Source organism: Thunnus maccoyii, chromosome 5, assembly GCF_910596095.1.
Source record: "Thunnus maccoyii chromosome 5, fThuMac1.1, whole genome shotgun sequence".
Classification (NCBI taxonomy): Eukaryota; Metazoa; Chordata; class Actinopteri; order Scombriformes; family Scombridae; genus Thunnus; species Thunnus maccoyii.
Window position 1 is genome coordinate 32,543,446 of NC_056537.1, and position 17,119 is coordinate 32,560,564.

Sequence of the window (17,119 nt, forward strand, 5' to 3'; positions counted from 1 at the left end):
CAGTATATGCTAACACTGAGAGGAGAGTAAACCGTGCTGATGTTGAGCTCCATGCTGAAGTGAGACCTCAACTGACTGACGTGATTTCAGTTGGAAAGGTCAGAGGTCGGATGGTCGGATAACAAAGAGAGACAATGAGTAAACACCTTATCACGTACGTGTGTGACAGTGGTTGGAAATGAAAACAGCTGTGTGTATCTTTATGTGTGTGTGTGTGTGTGTGTGTTCCTTGGGAACAGTGTGTGGGACCGGATGGAGTCCTATCAGAGGCTGGGTTTGTGCATCATGTGCAAGTCCATCTAATCATATGATACTGATGCTGGGAGAGGCTTCCTGGCACGGAGCACAAACTCGGACAAATGCACAAACACACACACACACACACACACACACACACACGCACAGGGTCAGTCACACACATTCCTACCGAATTTCTGTAATTCTACCTTGCTATACCTGGCTTTCTTTGTCTTATCCTCAGTTATTTTTGACTCCAGACGCCAAATGTAGTTCAGTAAATTTTAGTCCGGCTCAGCACAGTTCAATCAGTTCATGTCTGGATCTAGACCAGTTCACATTGAGTTCACAACCAGTCCAGCAAAGCCTAGTTTCATGCAGAATTCATGCCTCACATACCTCCTCTCCTCTCCTCTCCTCTCCTTTCCTCTCCTCTCCTCTCCTCTCCTCTCCTCTCTTCTCCTCTCCTCTCCCAACTTTTCCTTTCCTTTCCTTTCTTTTCCTTTCCTTTCTTTTCCTCTCCCCTCCTCTCCTCTCCTCTCCTCTCCTCTCCTCTCCTCTCCTCTCCTCTCCTCTCCTTTCCTCTCCTCTCCTCCCCTCCCCTCCCTTCTCCTCTCCTCTCCTTTTCCGTTCCATCCTCTCCCCTCTTCTTCTCCTCCTCTCCTCCCAGCCCTACCCAGACGTCCGCCTGTCTTTTATCTCCGCATGGCGCCATCCTCCTGGACAACAAACCCCAGTGATTGATTCCTGCTTGATAGGCTCTCATTTCTAAGATTTCGTTTATTATCAGTGAGGTTCTGAGTGTACAGATAGATGTCTGCATGTGTATTTGTGTGTGAGTGTGAGTCAATGCACGAGCACCCGCTCGCGCGCACACACACACACACTCACCCATCACCTTTTGTTCTTCCCCTCCCTTCCGCTGCCTATACCGTCCTGTTCCTCCTCTAAACTGTAAAGTCCATCTGTTCTTTTAAAGGCTTTGCATTCATATGGAAAGCATCTCATTCTGATTCTTAATACCCATTTTCTCTCTTCTTCCTCATTTTCTTCCCCCCCCCCCCCACCATCCCCCATCTGTGGGCTGAAGGATTGAGGAGACGGACCTTCAGTATCTGCTGGAGATAGTGGCTGTAATCTCACATTCCTCCTTCTGTGTTTCTCCCCCTGTCACTCCACATCCTCCCTCTCCTCTATCCATCCCTCCATCCCTCCCTCCCTCCCTCCCTCGTGGGTCAGCAGGGGTCAGGGCTATCCTCCTCAATGTGTTGGAGAGGAGAAATCTACTCATCTCCTGGCACGCTGCTAAAGCCAGAGCCTCACGCTGCATGATTGCTCCTTGATTGGTTATTTGAAGGGTTCCAAAAACACAGCAGATGTTAAGGATGAGCTCACTTTACCAAGATTTTTATTTGAATACACTAGTAGGCACTGTTACTTCAAAATAAAAAAAAAATATTGTTTAAATACAAAAAGAGGTACTTTAGCAAAACACAAATTTATTTGCACATGCAGTTTCAGGATCTGCTGGCCAGTGTCATGTCCTACTGGAGCAGTAGGGGGTTAGGGTTTATCCCAGGTAGATGCTGTGTCACTTCTATACTAAATACTGACTGTATACAGTACACACTATACTAATCTTTCAAGCCTAAGTCCCAGAATACCTTCAATGACAGCATTTTTAAGGATAGTGCTTTGTACAATATCTGCACATGATTACGTACTTTTATACTAACAGGAAATTATACAATACATACAAACATTAAAGTCCCCCTCCACTCAAAAATATGTTTTTCTTCCTGTTCCTACAGTTAGATGTTTGAGCTTCACTGTGCTGAATGATGTCTGTGCAGAGTTTGACACTAGAAGCCTGTTTTCACCTTCATCTGCTGAAAGTAGAAAGTTTCTCAGTGTTCACTGAAAATCTGGTTTTTAGGGGCGGGCCTATGAGGAGCATTTGTGACATCACAAGTAGCTTAGAGCCAATCATGGTCCACTATGCTATTTACACAAGTGTGATGTGGAAACTTGAAGCCTCCAGTGCACATACATTGAGAATTAACACATAAGCACATAAAAGTCGAATTGAATCGGCCTCAGAAATGATCATTGAGTTGAATGCATAAACACATCTATGATGCTATCTGGACAAACACTGAGCATCTATTACATGTGTTAAAATGGCTTTCCTGTCATACAGCTGACATCACTTTCACACTCATCAAACCACTGAGTGAGACCATAATCAGAGTCATTTAGATCTCTTCCTTTTAACATATTGATATTGAATCACCTCATTTTATACTTCATTTTAGAATTATTACACACATTCTCAAACGACAGTGAAGGACTTAACTCCTTCACCCATAACCCCTCCACTCTGTGATGACTCCTATTGATCATACAGTAGATATAATATGTTAATAACATCATAACAACATAAACCATCAGCTAGATCAACAGGGACTGATGAAAAAACAAATAGGAGAAAATTCAAAATAATTTTAAATATCCCCTCCGGACATGTTATAAGACAATACTCTGACATGGTTTTCAAAATCTTAAAATGACACATGCTCCCTCATTGAAAAACACAGAATCTATGAATATGCAAATATGCGAATATGCAAATATTGCTCAGAAGTCCATTCTCTATGTTTGTACACTGGAGGCTTCAAATTTCCACCATCACCATCATCTTTCTGCACAGAGAAGAAAAAAACATCCAACTGATGGAACAAAAATGAAAAACACATTTTTAAGTGGAAGGGAGCTTTAAGTTTGTGTGAAATGATCCAAACAGAATATCTAATAGAAAGTGGAAAAAGTCTGATGTAATGGGTTTACAGTGCATACCTCAAGCCCATACAAAAGTACCTTTGAAAGAAACTATCCATTAATATCCATTTTTATTATCTCCAGCTAAAGATGTTCTTTGTGCCTGGACATCGGTCATCCTATGTTGATTTCCTTCTAAGGTCCATCTTCTGCTTTGAGCACGCTTTCAACATTCCCTCACTTCAATATGTGGAAATGTATTTTTTTGTATTTTTTGCCCCTAGATCTTTCCCAGCTGTCTCTCCTTCCTCACTTCAATCTTATTCATACCACCTGTCTTCCTCAGTCCTCAGGCTTGCCCCCCCCCCGCCCCCCCCCCAAATCTATGGGAGAGATTGGTATGGCCCACTTGGCAGCGCTGCCCCTTCCAGCATCGCCCTCTCTCTCTCTCAACTTCTCTCTCGACAAATTTGCTTCTTATTTGGCCCGGACAGATAAGCTATCAGTTTAATATGAGGCCTACTCAGCAACACAACTAGCTCGGGAAGCATTTTGGATATGCACAAGTGTACACCCGCTCATGCAACACATACACATGCCCACAGAGATATATGAAGCTCAATGGCTTTTATTTTTTCATCTGAAATATTATACACTTATATGTCTTTGATGTTGTCATAGCGTGTGTGTGTGTGTGTGTGTGTGTGTGTGTTGTGGTGTGGGTGGGGGGAAGTTTGTCAGTTCTGAGAAATCAGGGTGGGGCAGAGAGAGAGAGAGAGAGAGAGAGAGAGAGAGAGAGGCACATGAGATCCAGTCCTCACTCTCCCTTCAACAGATCTCCTTCATTAGATTAGCAGCGTGTTAACTGGCCTGTGTCATATGGAAATCCTGCCATTTGCATCTCTTGAGAAAGAGGCGTAAAACCATTTATCTATTTAAATATATTCTGGCTGATATGGCTGTTGGACTTTAGAACAGGGTATAATAATGTTTACTGATCAACTGATCAGCTGGCTGCTGATTCCTCACAGTTTTTGGTTGAGTGAGCAACCAGGTCCTCCTCGGTGAGCCTCCCATGGCAACCCAGGAGTGAGCACGCCACCGCTGCTCCTCTGATTGGATCGCATATAACAAATCTGATATTATATCTCCTCTCCTTCTGATTGGATCCTGCTTTAATTAACTGATAGGGCGAGTGCATGTGATTGGACCGAAGTTGCAGGATTGTTGTGAAATTTCAGCTGAGATGAAGGATGCGGTGTAGGTGAAATAGGGATGATGCTGAAATGTTGGCAAACATTGAGTTTGTTGCATCTGTTGCATCTTACCAAAGGACAGATGTCCAAAGCAAAGTCTTAACACTACCACAGGAGAAACTCCACTTACAACATCGTTGCTATTGTTCTCCCTCCTTCAGTAGCACCCAGCAGTTCACCCCACCCCAATCCTGTCTTTCCTGGAAAGGCAGCCTGAAGGCACGATCCTAGAAGGAGCAGAGTAGGGGAGTTCAAAGCGTTATCACGCGCCGAACGTCTTTTCATCATGTTTTAGAAACAAGCATTCGCACTAATCCCCCAATAATCTCTCCAGGAGAACTGGGGCGATAAGGCGCGCCACCCACGGCTTTTCAAACACTTTTTGGGTAGTCTCTTCTCACTCTCTATCTCTCCTCCCCTCTACCTCCTCTACTCTCCTCTCCACTTCCTCGTTCCCTCACTCCCCCTGGAAGGACGAGTGAAGGTGATCACCGTCTCCTCCTTATTCTCTCTCGAGCTGTTTTCTTTTTTTTTTGTGTGTGTTGACTGAGCCAGTTTGTTTACATCCTGATTCCGATCTTTATATTTTATCTGGACTCATCAACAGTGTTTCTCTGCCTCTCTGTTTCTCTGTTTCCTCCGCCCATCAAATTAGAATGTTAATTAAAATGATGCTCCTTCAGAACAAATCGATGATTACGGTGAGTGTTGAGACACCGTCTGTAATGCCCCCCAGAAGAACGCGATACATCAGTGTTGTCTAAAAGAACTGAGGAAAAAGTTTCCCCTTTTAAAGACGGTGACATAAAACACATTTTCCAAGTTCTGTCTTCTGTACCTGCATGAATTGTTCTGCCATCATATAAATGTCCAAAAAAAGCCTTTTTGAGTATTTTTATATAAAATCTCCTTTTAATCTCCTTTCTTTTTTTTTAAAAATAAATTTGTTTACTCCTTGCACTTGGACACGCATGTATAAATGTATACAATCAAATTGGATTTGGACCCTTCCATCACATTAACTCCCAAGACCCCAAGAATAAACTACGGTAATAAACAACCATCACAGCAAAATGTTAAATTAATTCTTCTCCAAACATTAATATGTAATTAATGTCATCTGGAGAAAGAAATATTATTTTCGGGCTAGGGTTAGGGTTAACCCCTGGGAACAGCAGTATTTAGAGTCATTGACAGAGCACATGAGGAAATCTGTGTCTGCTACATCTGTGTCTTTCCCCTTCAAAATGACTGACAGAGTGCTGTTGATTGTTTTCTTAATTAGCTTGGTCTATAAAATGGTAAAAAAAAATGTCTATCACTGTTTCCAGAAGCCCAAGATACACAACCAACAGTCCACACAACCTAAAGATATTCAGTTTACTACTATAGAGGATGAAAGAAACCAGAAAATAATCACATTTAAGAAGCTGGAACTAGAGATTTTTGGCAATTTTCTTAAAAATAGCTCAAATGATTAATCAAGAATCATCTAATCAGTTATTCTACTAATTGTTGCAGCTCTACATTCCTTAACTTTTAAGTTTAAAAAGAGAAACAAATAACCCCACTCCCGCCCCCCTCTACCTCTAAACGTAACTCTAAATATTTTAGACTTCACCCAAATTTACCCAAGTTTTGGCTTCTGGACACAACAGGTCCAACTTACTTACTGTCTGAATCTTTGTTGTCTGCCTGAGCAGATGGTTCTCAGTTGTCATGGAGATGGTTTAGGTGTTGGATGAGTTAAAGTTAAGGTTACTAAGATGATACATGTGCATATGCAGAAACCTTGCAGAGATTGTTTTACCTATGAGCATTATATTAAAAAGAAAAGCCCATTATACAGTGTTTGATTCCTATGGTGCACTTGCTAGGCTTGATGCTCAATAATTTTTCCAAAAATTTTTGTTTCTGAAACTGACAATCTGATAAACACTTCACACAGTGATTGGCCAGGTGTATGAAGGTGAGAAAATATGCTATGTTTGAACCCCTCCTTTAAAGGACCAGTGTGTAGAGTTTAGTGGCATCTAGCAGAACAGACTTGGCAGAAATGGAATGTAATATTCATAAGTATGTTTTAATTAGTGTAAAATCACCTGACAATAAGAATCGTTGTGTTTTCCTTACCTTAGAATGAGTTCTTTATATCTATAGGAAGCAGGTCCTCTCCCACTGAGGCCGCCATGTTGCACCGCCATTTTTCTACAGTAGCCCAGAACAGACAAACCAAACTCTGGCTCTAGAGAGGTCCTTTCACATTTTTTGTGTGTTTCACGGCCACAGTATGTTCTCCTACAGGCTTGGAAGGGGAGGAGAGGGGTATTCAGTTTGTTGAAATCTGCAACCTCACTGCTAGATGCCACTAAATCCTACACACTGGTCCGTTAAGATCTCTTTTTCATTCTTACATTAAAACTACTTCCATCAGTTATCATATAAAAACACATAAACATTTTTACCTTCAGCGATGGTCGTAAGACATTTTGTAATAACTAATTTGTTTTCCAGCCTTTAGTCATGCCCACTTTGTAGCAATCAAATCAAACCCTGAACGATTTGATCAAATCCTACTCAAAATTATACCATGCTCACCAATACAGAATCTGAAGATGCCATTTGACTTTAAACATGGACTCAAATTCTTTTCTAGCAGCAAAAGCCTCATCATCCCTCTGCTGATGGACGTATTGCCTCATAATGTTGCCCCTAAGGAGAGCTAGCCTTTATCTGCGGTGATTTAATCTGTGCGCTCTATATAGGCTATACCTCTACCTTCACCTGTCGTATAACTTGCCCACATCATGACAGTAGCTGTCTGTCTCTCAGTCAATCTGGCCCTGACAGAGGAGCCTATCACCCAGAGAGAGAGAGAGAGAGACAGAGGAAGAGAGAGAGAGAGAGAGAGAGGAGGAATGATTGGAAAGAGGAGAGAGAAAACGGCCAAGAAAGATAAAATACTGATCGACAGAAATCCGGCCAGCCAGGCCAGAGAGAAAGAGGAACAAAAGAGACCCGAAGAGAAAAGAGGGAAAGGTCCATCAACTGAAACAAAACATGTGAGACAAAAAGAAATATGAGAAAGAAAGAGAGCTGGAAGAGAGGTGAGACAAACGTGAAAGAGGAGGGTTAGACAGGAGAGGGGGGGAGGTGTTCATCACTCAGTAGGAATGACTGGCTGGTATCTGCATCTCCCTGTCATCTGCACCGGCTTCTGCAGGGTGGAGGAGGAAGGAAAGAGGAGGAGGAGGAGGTGTAAGAGAGGAGAAGAGGAGAGGGAAAACCTCTATCCTCTCTATCTCTGAGCCTCATCTCCGGCAGTTCAGGAGCCCGCTTTCCAAGAGTGCCTCATTTTCAAATCTCTTATCTCGGCCCCCGTTTTAAGTATCGCAGTTTTATATTTTTACATGTCATTTGCATGCAGCTCATCAAACCTGGCTCCCTCTATTTTTTTTTCTTTTTTCATCTTCTTCTTCTTCTTCTTCTTCTCGGAGGTGTGTGCCGATATGTGCGGCTGTGCCTGCATGCCTGCACAAGGGAATAAGCTCTCACTCTTCCATGTACTGTATTTACAATATTTGTACCTCGTGAGCAGAATGTAAAGTGTTAAAAGTATCTTGTGTCTCTGTTGAATGTTAGAGAAATGAAAGAAAAACTCAAAGCATGAGTGCAACAGAGGTAAAGTGTGTGTGTATGTGTGTGTGTGTGTGTGTGTGTGTGTGTGTTTGTATGAGAGAGGCGGATGAGAGTAGGTTTCTGATTTTTATCTGCCTTCCTTTTCTTCTTTGTATTTTTGGAGGATTCACACAGTGACCTCTTTGTTTGGGACAGTGAGTACACCCCTCCAACCCCCTGGATGGGGAAAGAAACCATTTCCTGTAGTCGAGAGATAGAAGGAGAGAGGGAGAGAGAAAAGAGAGAGAGATAGGATGGAGAAGGAGGGGTGGGCGGACAGAAGGGTAGGAATGAGAGTTGGGGAGAGGAAGAGAATCAGAGATTAAGAAAGAAAGAAAAGAGGTGTATAAAAGGAAGGAGGCGGCGCAGGAGAGACAGTGAAACAGGAGAAGGGAGGAAGAGGGTGAAATGGATGATTGAATGAATGATTTTGTGAGAGGGGTGAATGAATGAACGATGGTTGAAAAGGTCAGGAGAGGAGCAGGATGGCTTATTGAATTCCCAGCTAGAGAAGCTCAAAACATTTGAAATGCTTTATGCCGGAGAGGTTTGATAGTGAAAGAAAGCCTTTCTGACAGGTGCCATGAACTGCAAAATCTTCTGACTTCTGTTTATGTTCTTCCCTTATTGTACAAATATTACTTAGTGCAACATTTAGGTGTTGTGCTTCACTTGACTGCTGCTCATTGATATTTCTGTAGCTTTTTTCCATCAATGAAAATTGGACTTTTTTTTTATTGATCAATCTCCAGATTATTTTTTCAACAAATTTATGTATTTATGTTATAAAATTAGAAATTTGAAAATATAAAATGATTAATACAATAATAATGATAAAACAGAGAGCAGAGCATATCTACCGCTTGGTCATACATAAACTAATTCACACATTCACATACACATTTAATCTAAAGATGTACTGCTGTTGACGTACATCAGTCAAGATATCATGTCTTGACCATAATTCTTTCAAAAAGCCAACTCAAGACTTTGTGTTTATGTAAAAAAAACATAAATACAGGCCAATATATCTTTATCACATTTGTTAAATCTCTCAAATATTGACATTGGTATTGATAATTAGCCTTACAAAACAGTATCAGTCAGTCTGGTTGGTTGGTAGATCTGCAATCTACTAATAAAGCTGAATATTGAATGTGAAGTATCAAAGGCTACTAAACGTAGTGCATCAAATATATGGCCGGCTTTGTGATCTTATTTTTGTTATTCTTTGATCATATTGTTCCTGATCTAAGTCAAAATGTTGCCAATTTTAGTCAAGTGTTAGAGAGTCTAAATTTGTGTTGAGACATTTCAGAAGGTCATCAGGTGCTATAAATAAGCTTGTTTAAAAAGAAATGAATTTAGAGAAGAAAACATTTATTTTTTGATAAAGTAAGGTATCAAAAAACTATAGATTTGGTATCTGTGTCATAATACCCAGCCCAATCCACTAATTGTTTCACCACTAACAAGGAGCACCAGATCTTAGCTCCATAGAAAAAGACAATCTTGTAATAGCCTTTTAAAAACTTTTAAGACACTGGATGTGTCACAGAACCTAATAACAATGACTACTTGTGTGGGAACTAGTCTCTTTCATTTTCAAAGCTTCCTATACACAGTGTAGTCTTGTTTACTTCCTTGGAACAGATCTACATGTTTTACATTTAATGACTGTGGGACCGTCCTGTTCAGAGTATTACAGGTCAGTGTAAACCATATTAGACAATGTGAAACAGTATACACCATTGAGACATAGATGTGCTAGATGTACCAGTAGTGATTTGCATATACAAACATACTTATTCCCCTGTGGTAGCAGTAAAACTGTGGCCGTTGACAGCTGTACAGAGAAATCTTAATCTGCTCATCTGCAGGGTAGGGTGGTGGTGAGGGGGAGGAGGTTGGCAGAGGGATATTTTTTTTTTTTCTATTTCCTCCTCTTTAATTGAAGTGTGTGTGTGTGTATATAGCGCAAGGCGACGTGAGATGAGGGTTAGACACTGAGGTTAGGGAAAGTTCTCTGCTGCCCGTCGCCATCATCATCATCATCATCATCATCATCGTCGTCATCATCACCAGTGTTTGGCTCCCCAGAGAGGTAGAGGGAGAGGGAGGGAGGGAGAGTGCGGAGCCATTCTGATACTGAACGAGGGAATGGAGGAAGAAAATGAAGAAATGAAATCAGCCTGGCATCATTTGCATTCAAGTTTTATCGGCGTAGGAGGAGGGCGTTTTTAGGCCTGATAAGGAGAGGGCGTCGCAGGCTGCGCTGGAGGTGGGGGGGGGGGGGGGGTTGGTGGAGGGAGAGGTGTGTGTGTGTGTGTGTGTGTTTCTGTGTGTGTGTGTGTGTGTGTGTGTGAATGTTATATGTGAACTCACTTTGGCAAAAGAAGGTGGCTCTGGAGTTCAGTTGGTGTGTTTGCATTGACACACACACATGTGAATGTTACAGCAGCTATAGTGAGGACAGGGCGTTGGGGGTGGGAATGGTGTGTGTGTGTGTGTGTGTGTGTGTGTGTGTGTGTGTGTGTGTGTGGGGTGGGTATGTGGGAGCGGGAGCGGGGGGTTAATATCAGACCAAATAATTAGATTCACTATCGTCTCGGCGGCAGCAGTGCGGGGATCAGGCAGATTAAAGCCAGGCTCGGGGCTGGTTAATATTCATGAGGGGACCGGGGTCCGGGCGAGGGGCTTAGACTGCGGCTCAAAGACTCTCCTCCGGCTGATGGGGCTTAAGGCAGCGCTCTCAACCAAGATGGAGCTCTGCCGGGGAGGCCTGACATCCCACTGATAGATGGAGGGCTGGGTGGATAGTTAGGGCAAACGAAGAGGAAGAGAAAGGTGTGGCGCTGAAAACACCTGCACCTACGTGGATCAATGGATCTTTATTTGATCTTGTAGTTTTTATAATATGCTGCTCCAACATTTACCATCCATTTCCTTTTCTCCTCCCTTTTTCATTCTTCCTTTCCAAACTGTCAGTGTCCACTTCATCCTGTCCTGACACTTGTAGTCTCTCATCAGCTACAGTCTTCTCCTTAGGCTGCTTGTGTAGAGAAAACACATCTGATACATGGAAACGTTTTTAATGAATTTCGGGGGAGTGTTTGGGCTGCTGTGTTGCTCAGTAGTTTGTTTAACGATAAGTTACAAGATATTTAACGTAAGTAAATCACATTAACAGAAGATTAGTGAAGTAGAAAAGAATCAGCAAAATTCAGATTAGTAAGGAAATCTGCTGGGTTGATTTATGGCCTGACATGAAGCAGCTGCTGTGTGTCTGACTCAGAGGTCTCAAACCGTCAGCCCACCAAGATGTTTCATTAGGCACATCTTTTTACCGTCTTGATTGTTCTTTTATTTATGAGTAATCATTTAATTTTCTTGCAAGGATACAAAATAATTTCACATTTAACATTTGATGATATGTGCCAACAAAAAGATATTAGTGCTCTGATTTACTGCAGTATATACATGACAGCTGTATAATATATGTTTACCTGGAGACAGACAGTTGCAAAGGAAGTAGACGTTTGATTTTTTTTTTCTTTCTTGGCGTTTAATTCCAAGAAGAACCCTCATTACTTTGCTAACACCAAATATGTGGGTTTTTAAAGTATTTTAAATCCTACATTGTTCACATCCATTACTGTTTACAGCCACCTGTAGATCAGTATAATAATATCAAACCATTGGCAGTTACTGTGTGTCCTCATACACGTGTGTGAAGACATTAAAACATACTCTGGTTTGACTAATAATTTGTGTCTAATATGGCTTTTCCACAACAAAGTTCAATTACCTCCTTGAAAATCCTAAAAATGGCATCTCCACCTTCTCCCTCATTGAAAAATGTAGAATCTATGAATATGCAAATAGAAACTTAACTGCTGGACAGAAGATGTCTCCTTCTTCACTGTAAAGTTCATTCTCAGTGTTTGTGCACTGGAGGCTTCAACTTTCCACATCACACTTCTATAAGTTGCATATTGGATCACGATTTCCTCTGCAGTTGTTGTGATGTCACAAATTCTGATCGTAGGTACACACCTTAAATTCAGATTTAAGGTGAACACAACATCCAACTGAAGGAACAAGAATGAAAAACATATTTTTGAGTGGAGGAGGACTTTAATGTTTTTAATACATTTAGTACCAAGTGTGATACCTTGCCTTACTTACCTAACAGCTGTAAAAAGACTAATGATCAAATTTTTCATCATTGATGGGACAGATGCCAGCACACAACTACAGCATGAGTTTAGCTTTTTTTAATGTGTATCTATGTATTTTGTTCTCACATTTATAAAATTATCATTCCAACATAGATTACTTACCTTTGATAGAATCCACCGATAAACTGTTTTGAAAAGTTGTCAGACTGTGTGTCCGGACATGTTTCTCGGGTGACTGCTGGCCATTTGAGTCATTGAGATGGGCGTCAGACCAAGAGGAGTGAAAAGGGTTTTGATACCATCCGGTGGCCTCTCCGCTCTCCTTAACTCACCCCCAAATCTCTGGCATCTACTGTCTCCACTGGCCTGGTTAATTACACACACACATTCCAAGTGTAATCTGGCCCTGTGCCTCTCTGATTCTCATTATCTTGTTGTGAAGCGGTTTCCATGTGTGTATTTGTGACTGTAAAGTGTGTAAAGTAACATGTTTACCTTGTTGCAGGTTTACACTGTAGATTATCTAGTTATTGTAAATGGTGTTTGGTTAAATTGCAGTTAGCTCTATATAATCCTTAGCTTTTCTCAAAGTAAAACAAAGAGTTTTCACACAGCCTGTAGATGTAGGTGCATGTACTGTAATTGCATTCGACTGCAGCTGCTGCAGTGTTTCCTGAATCTCAATGTGTCCAGAGGCGGGCCCCCCTAAATAAAAACATTATCCTTCAGTCCTCGAGGCTTCCTGTCGTCTCATCTGATCCTGAGCTACACTTGGCCGGAGAGTTTCACTGTACTTGACTCTGCTTGTTTATGCCAGGGCCGATATGAGATAAGGAAAGTTTCTGGAATAAAAAAAAAAAAATCAATCAATTTCAGAACAGTTATTTTCAGAACAGATGAGTCACTAAAAAACATTTCACTGCCAAGTCATCCTAGGGAATAATTTAACAGGTCAGACATCAGATATCAAAATGAAGGGAAATTTCATGTGATGAAACACAACAACTATGGATCAATAACCACCCAGAGAGACTGTGTGTCATGTTTATTTAGTCCAAGAGGACAGTAAATATGTGACTTTACCATTAATAAAAATCATGTAGCTGTGATCTGAGAGGAAACTTCATCAGGGAAAAGTTGGCAATATTGACTTTTAATAAAAAGGTTATTAATTCTCATATAAGAAAAGATGGAAGAGTATTAATCAATATAAAAAAAATCAATAATTTTGATCTTTGAAGGAAAAAGCTTGTGTGAATGTGTTTCCTCATTTTCTCTTGCTTTGTATATCTGTGTGAGTGTGTGTGTGTGTGTGTGTGTGTGTGTGTGTGTGTTTTCCACTGGCGCGCTACTGAGCTCTCCCCATTGCCCTATCATGGTGAATTCCAAAGCCGTGGCCGTGATGAATTAGTCTGAAACAAATTAGCAGTACTTACAGCTCAGACGGCTCCAGCATTGGGTTACAAATTAAAACAAAAGCAGCCGTATCTCCACATCAGCGCTAGTTCCCCATGAAATACAATACGCTCTGCCTCAATCTTCAACGTACAACAGACTGAGAGGCTTCCTTCTCTCTTCTCACTGTCTTCCCCCGACCGTCCCACACACGAACGTCCATCTTCCTCAGGTATTTCAAGGTTTAACTCTAGCTGCGACGGTATCTGTGTCTGTCTGATCATATACACCGTAATGAGGAAAGGTTTTCACTCCAGGTAAAGAGACATTTTATATTGATCACTGCAGTGAATTTATCTCCAACAATAATGTGGCCCCATTTGTGTGTTTGTCTATTTAGCAGAATATCTGAAAACAGATTTTGATGAAATTTGGTGGAAAATTCAGCTTTTTGAATATCAAACTTATTCAGGAGCTTTTTTGCTTGTGTCCCTTTAACGCCAGGAAATATCTACTGTACTTTCATGAGCTGTGAGCAGTTCAACAATTAAATGATGTTCTCTTCTTTCATTTGAATTAGAGCCTGACCGATAAATCGATCGGGATGATATGAGTTCACTACAGGTATTGACGTATATGACCGCAGATAAATGACGAGAAATTTAAGTATAGAAATGATAAAAACATGTTTTGAAACAGTGTCACTATTCTTTAGTTTATCCACCAGAAAGTATTAGTAGAAGTTTATTTTTAATGTGTAAAACGAACAGAAGATTTCTTGGTCACAGTTATAAAACAAAAATAAATTTAGTGGACTCTATCAGAATGTTCATTTATGTAATTGGTTGTGTAAAGAAAATTAATATACAAATATAAATATTGTCAGATTTTAAAAATATAGTTATCTCTTATATCAATTTTGGAGTCAGTCCCGAAATTCCTGTATCTGTCACACTATAATTTGAATGTGTTTATTGCTGTAGAAGTAAAACTCTCCAGATCCAGAGAAATGTTTGTGTAGCAGTGATGTTTTTTCTCTTCTTCTTTCCTGTCTTGTTTATCATCTCATGATTCATCTTACACCCCCTTGACGGTCCCAATGCCCACACTGAGCTCCACTGTTTTATTCCAGTCACTACAAATCACATATAGCGTACTGTAAAGCTGACCATTATGCAGGCCATGCTGCCTATCATTACTCCTCCAATTCCAAGCAGCCATTGGTTTACATTCATTTCTATACAGTATAAAAATCAATTATCCAGTTGAAGTGTGGAATGATTTGAGAAGTCACCACATAACCTTAATATATGCAGACTTCAGTTTAGGTCTCATCACATACTCTCAAGAGTCTACTAACACATGTTCATAATGTACATGAAAACCAATGGCTGCCCAGACAGATTAATACAATGAAAAACATCCAAAAATCTAAAACTGTACTTGTCTTCTCACGAGCTGCTATGCTTATTTACATTACTGCACCTGTATCTAATGACTGTCTATCACTGTGAGTGTTGGTGGATTGAGATGCAGATTGAAACATTTTTAATATTTTCCATTAGTAAAATGAATGTAGAGGATCGATGAGCTCTCGGGGTGTTTCAGCTTCTCTAATATAGAGGATTGGGGGAAAAATGTCAAACCAGGTTTTTGGCAGTTTATTACAGATGGAATGAATAGAGGTCAGATACATGTACAATGAGCATGCTCATCAGTCTGAGGATTCCTTTTTTGGCCAAATGCATGAAATGTGCCAGTTTGTATGAAATACACTGTCTGTGTTATGCTCCTGCAGGTTGCCAACTCCACAGTTTTCCTCCCAGTAAGTCAGTGATACATCCTTGTATTTATTTTCACACTGATCAGCCTGTCTTTAAATGCAACAGTAGGGATGAAAAAGGAATAATAATAGAAAGGTTAAATTTCTACAATACAAAGTAATAACAGAGAAAATTTGTGACCAAGCACTGAATAGCTTTTTAATATTTGAATTTAACAAGCTCAACTTCGTTGTGTTAGACATCAGCTTATTGTGGAGACACGACCCTTTAAAAAAAAACCCTATTTTTTAAAAATCAGGGTTAATCTGTGTCACAGAAAAAAAAGACTCAACAGGCAGAGCATGCCATCATGTCAACTCTGACCCTTATTGATCACAAGTGTTCAGTCAGTATGGTGTGAGGACTCAGGTCCAGCACTGAGGTAATACTGCCTCCTTATGGACATTTAGCTCTACTGCATCACATACAGCATTGTGCCGCTCTCTCACATTCAGCCATTGCATGTACACTGATACATTTTCAGTGTCTTATTCCCTTTTAAAATGTTGTATTAGTTATTAGTTAGAAGAATAAAGCTCTTGCATATTCACTTTCATCTCAGAAATTGGAAGTTGCAAGAACAGAAAGGTAAATGTTCAGTGCCCGTGCATGTATCACTTTGCTTAAATGTTGTCTTCTTCTTGGAAAATCAACTTTTTTTTAACTAGCTGCAGGGCCAACAGGTGAATCTGTACCGTACACCTGCAGTTGTGGAAATAATGATCTGGTTTGCTCTCTCCTCCTGTCTTCACTGTGAATTCAGAATTAGCTGATGCAGTATGTTCCCCTTTATGATGCTCCCAGATATCCCTGCAACCTAGACACAGGTCCACAAGTTTATGTTAGTGTTTATGGTGTTTTTGCACATGAAGAGATGTCTAAAGTTGATTTTTCACAGCATGTTGCAGTAAAAACAACTGACCATGAGTTGGAAATAGCAGATTAGGGTAGTGGAAAAAAATGTGTGTGTGTTTGTGTGTGTGTCATGGAGACATGGGATAAGCCTGTGTCCTCCTGGGAGTGATTGTCAGAGGGAATGCTACTGGTGCCTCAAATGAACAAAGACAAGATTGTGCGCAGGACACACAGGTGTGTGTGTGTGTGTAATATGTGTATTATTTCTCTCTCTCATACCTCCACATACAGACACAGTGGATGTTGCCTGTCCAGTCTTTGTCCGGTGTATCCACAGTGGATCTCATTATGGCGGCAGGCTGAATAGCAGCCTGTCGACCTCATCAGATCTTCTTTCTCTTTCTTTTCTTCTCTCACTCTCTCTCTCCCTCTTTTATTCCTCTTTTCCTTTCTTCTCTCCTCTCATTTATTGTGCATGTGGCTTTGTTCAGCCCGTGCTCCCCTCATTTCCTCATTTCCTTCTTGAGTTGTAATCATCCTTTGCTGGCCGACGGTCTTTTTTATAGCGGGTGTTTACCACTGGAGACACGCTGAACAGTACCGTATTACTTTGTATTCCCAATTGACAGCAATTAATGCTTGGATTTTTGTGATTATCTCCTGGTCAACATACTATAATGAAGCCTTGTTAAAGAAGAGACTGACAATGGAACTTGTTTTAAGAGAGTCTTTCTTATTTTGACATGTTTCCATCTGAAGCAGTGTTGAGGACATACAGTGAGGGATGAGAGAAAAGCATGAACCCACAGGGAAGCAGTTAAGGACAGAGTGACAGTTTTATTGACAGGATGCGTCACCTGTTGAACACTAGCACGGTGTAGAACTCTCACATTGCTGTTACTATGAAAAGTGACAT

General features: G+C 40.8%; 1 protein-coding gene across 1 annotated transcript in view; it reads left to right on the top strand.

Annotated features, from left to right (window-relative positions):
• Positions 1–17,119, top strand: part of zfpm1 (zinc finger protein, FOG family member 1) — a 106,784-nt gene that overhangs the window by 82,836 nt on the left and 6,829 nt on the right. The gene's annotated exons all lie outside the window — the stretch shown is intronic.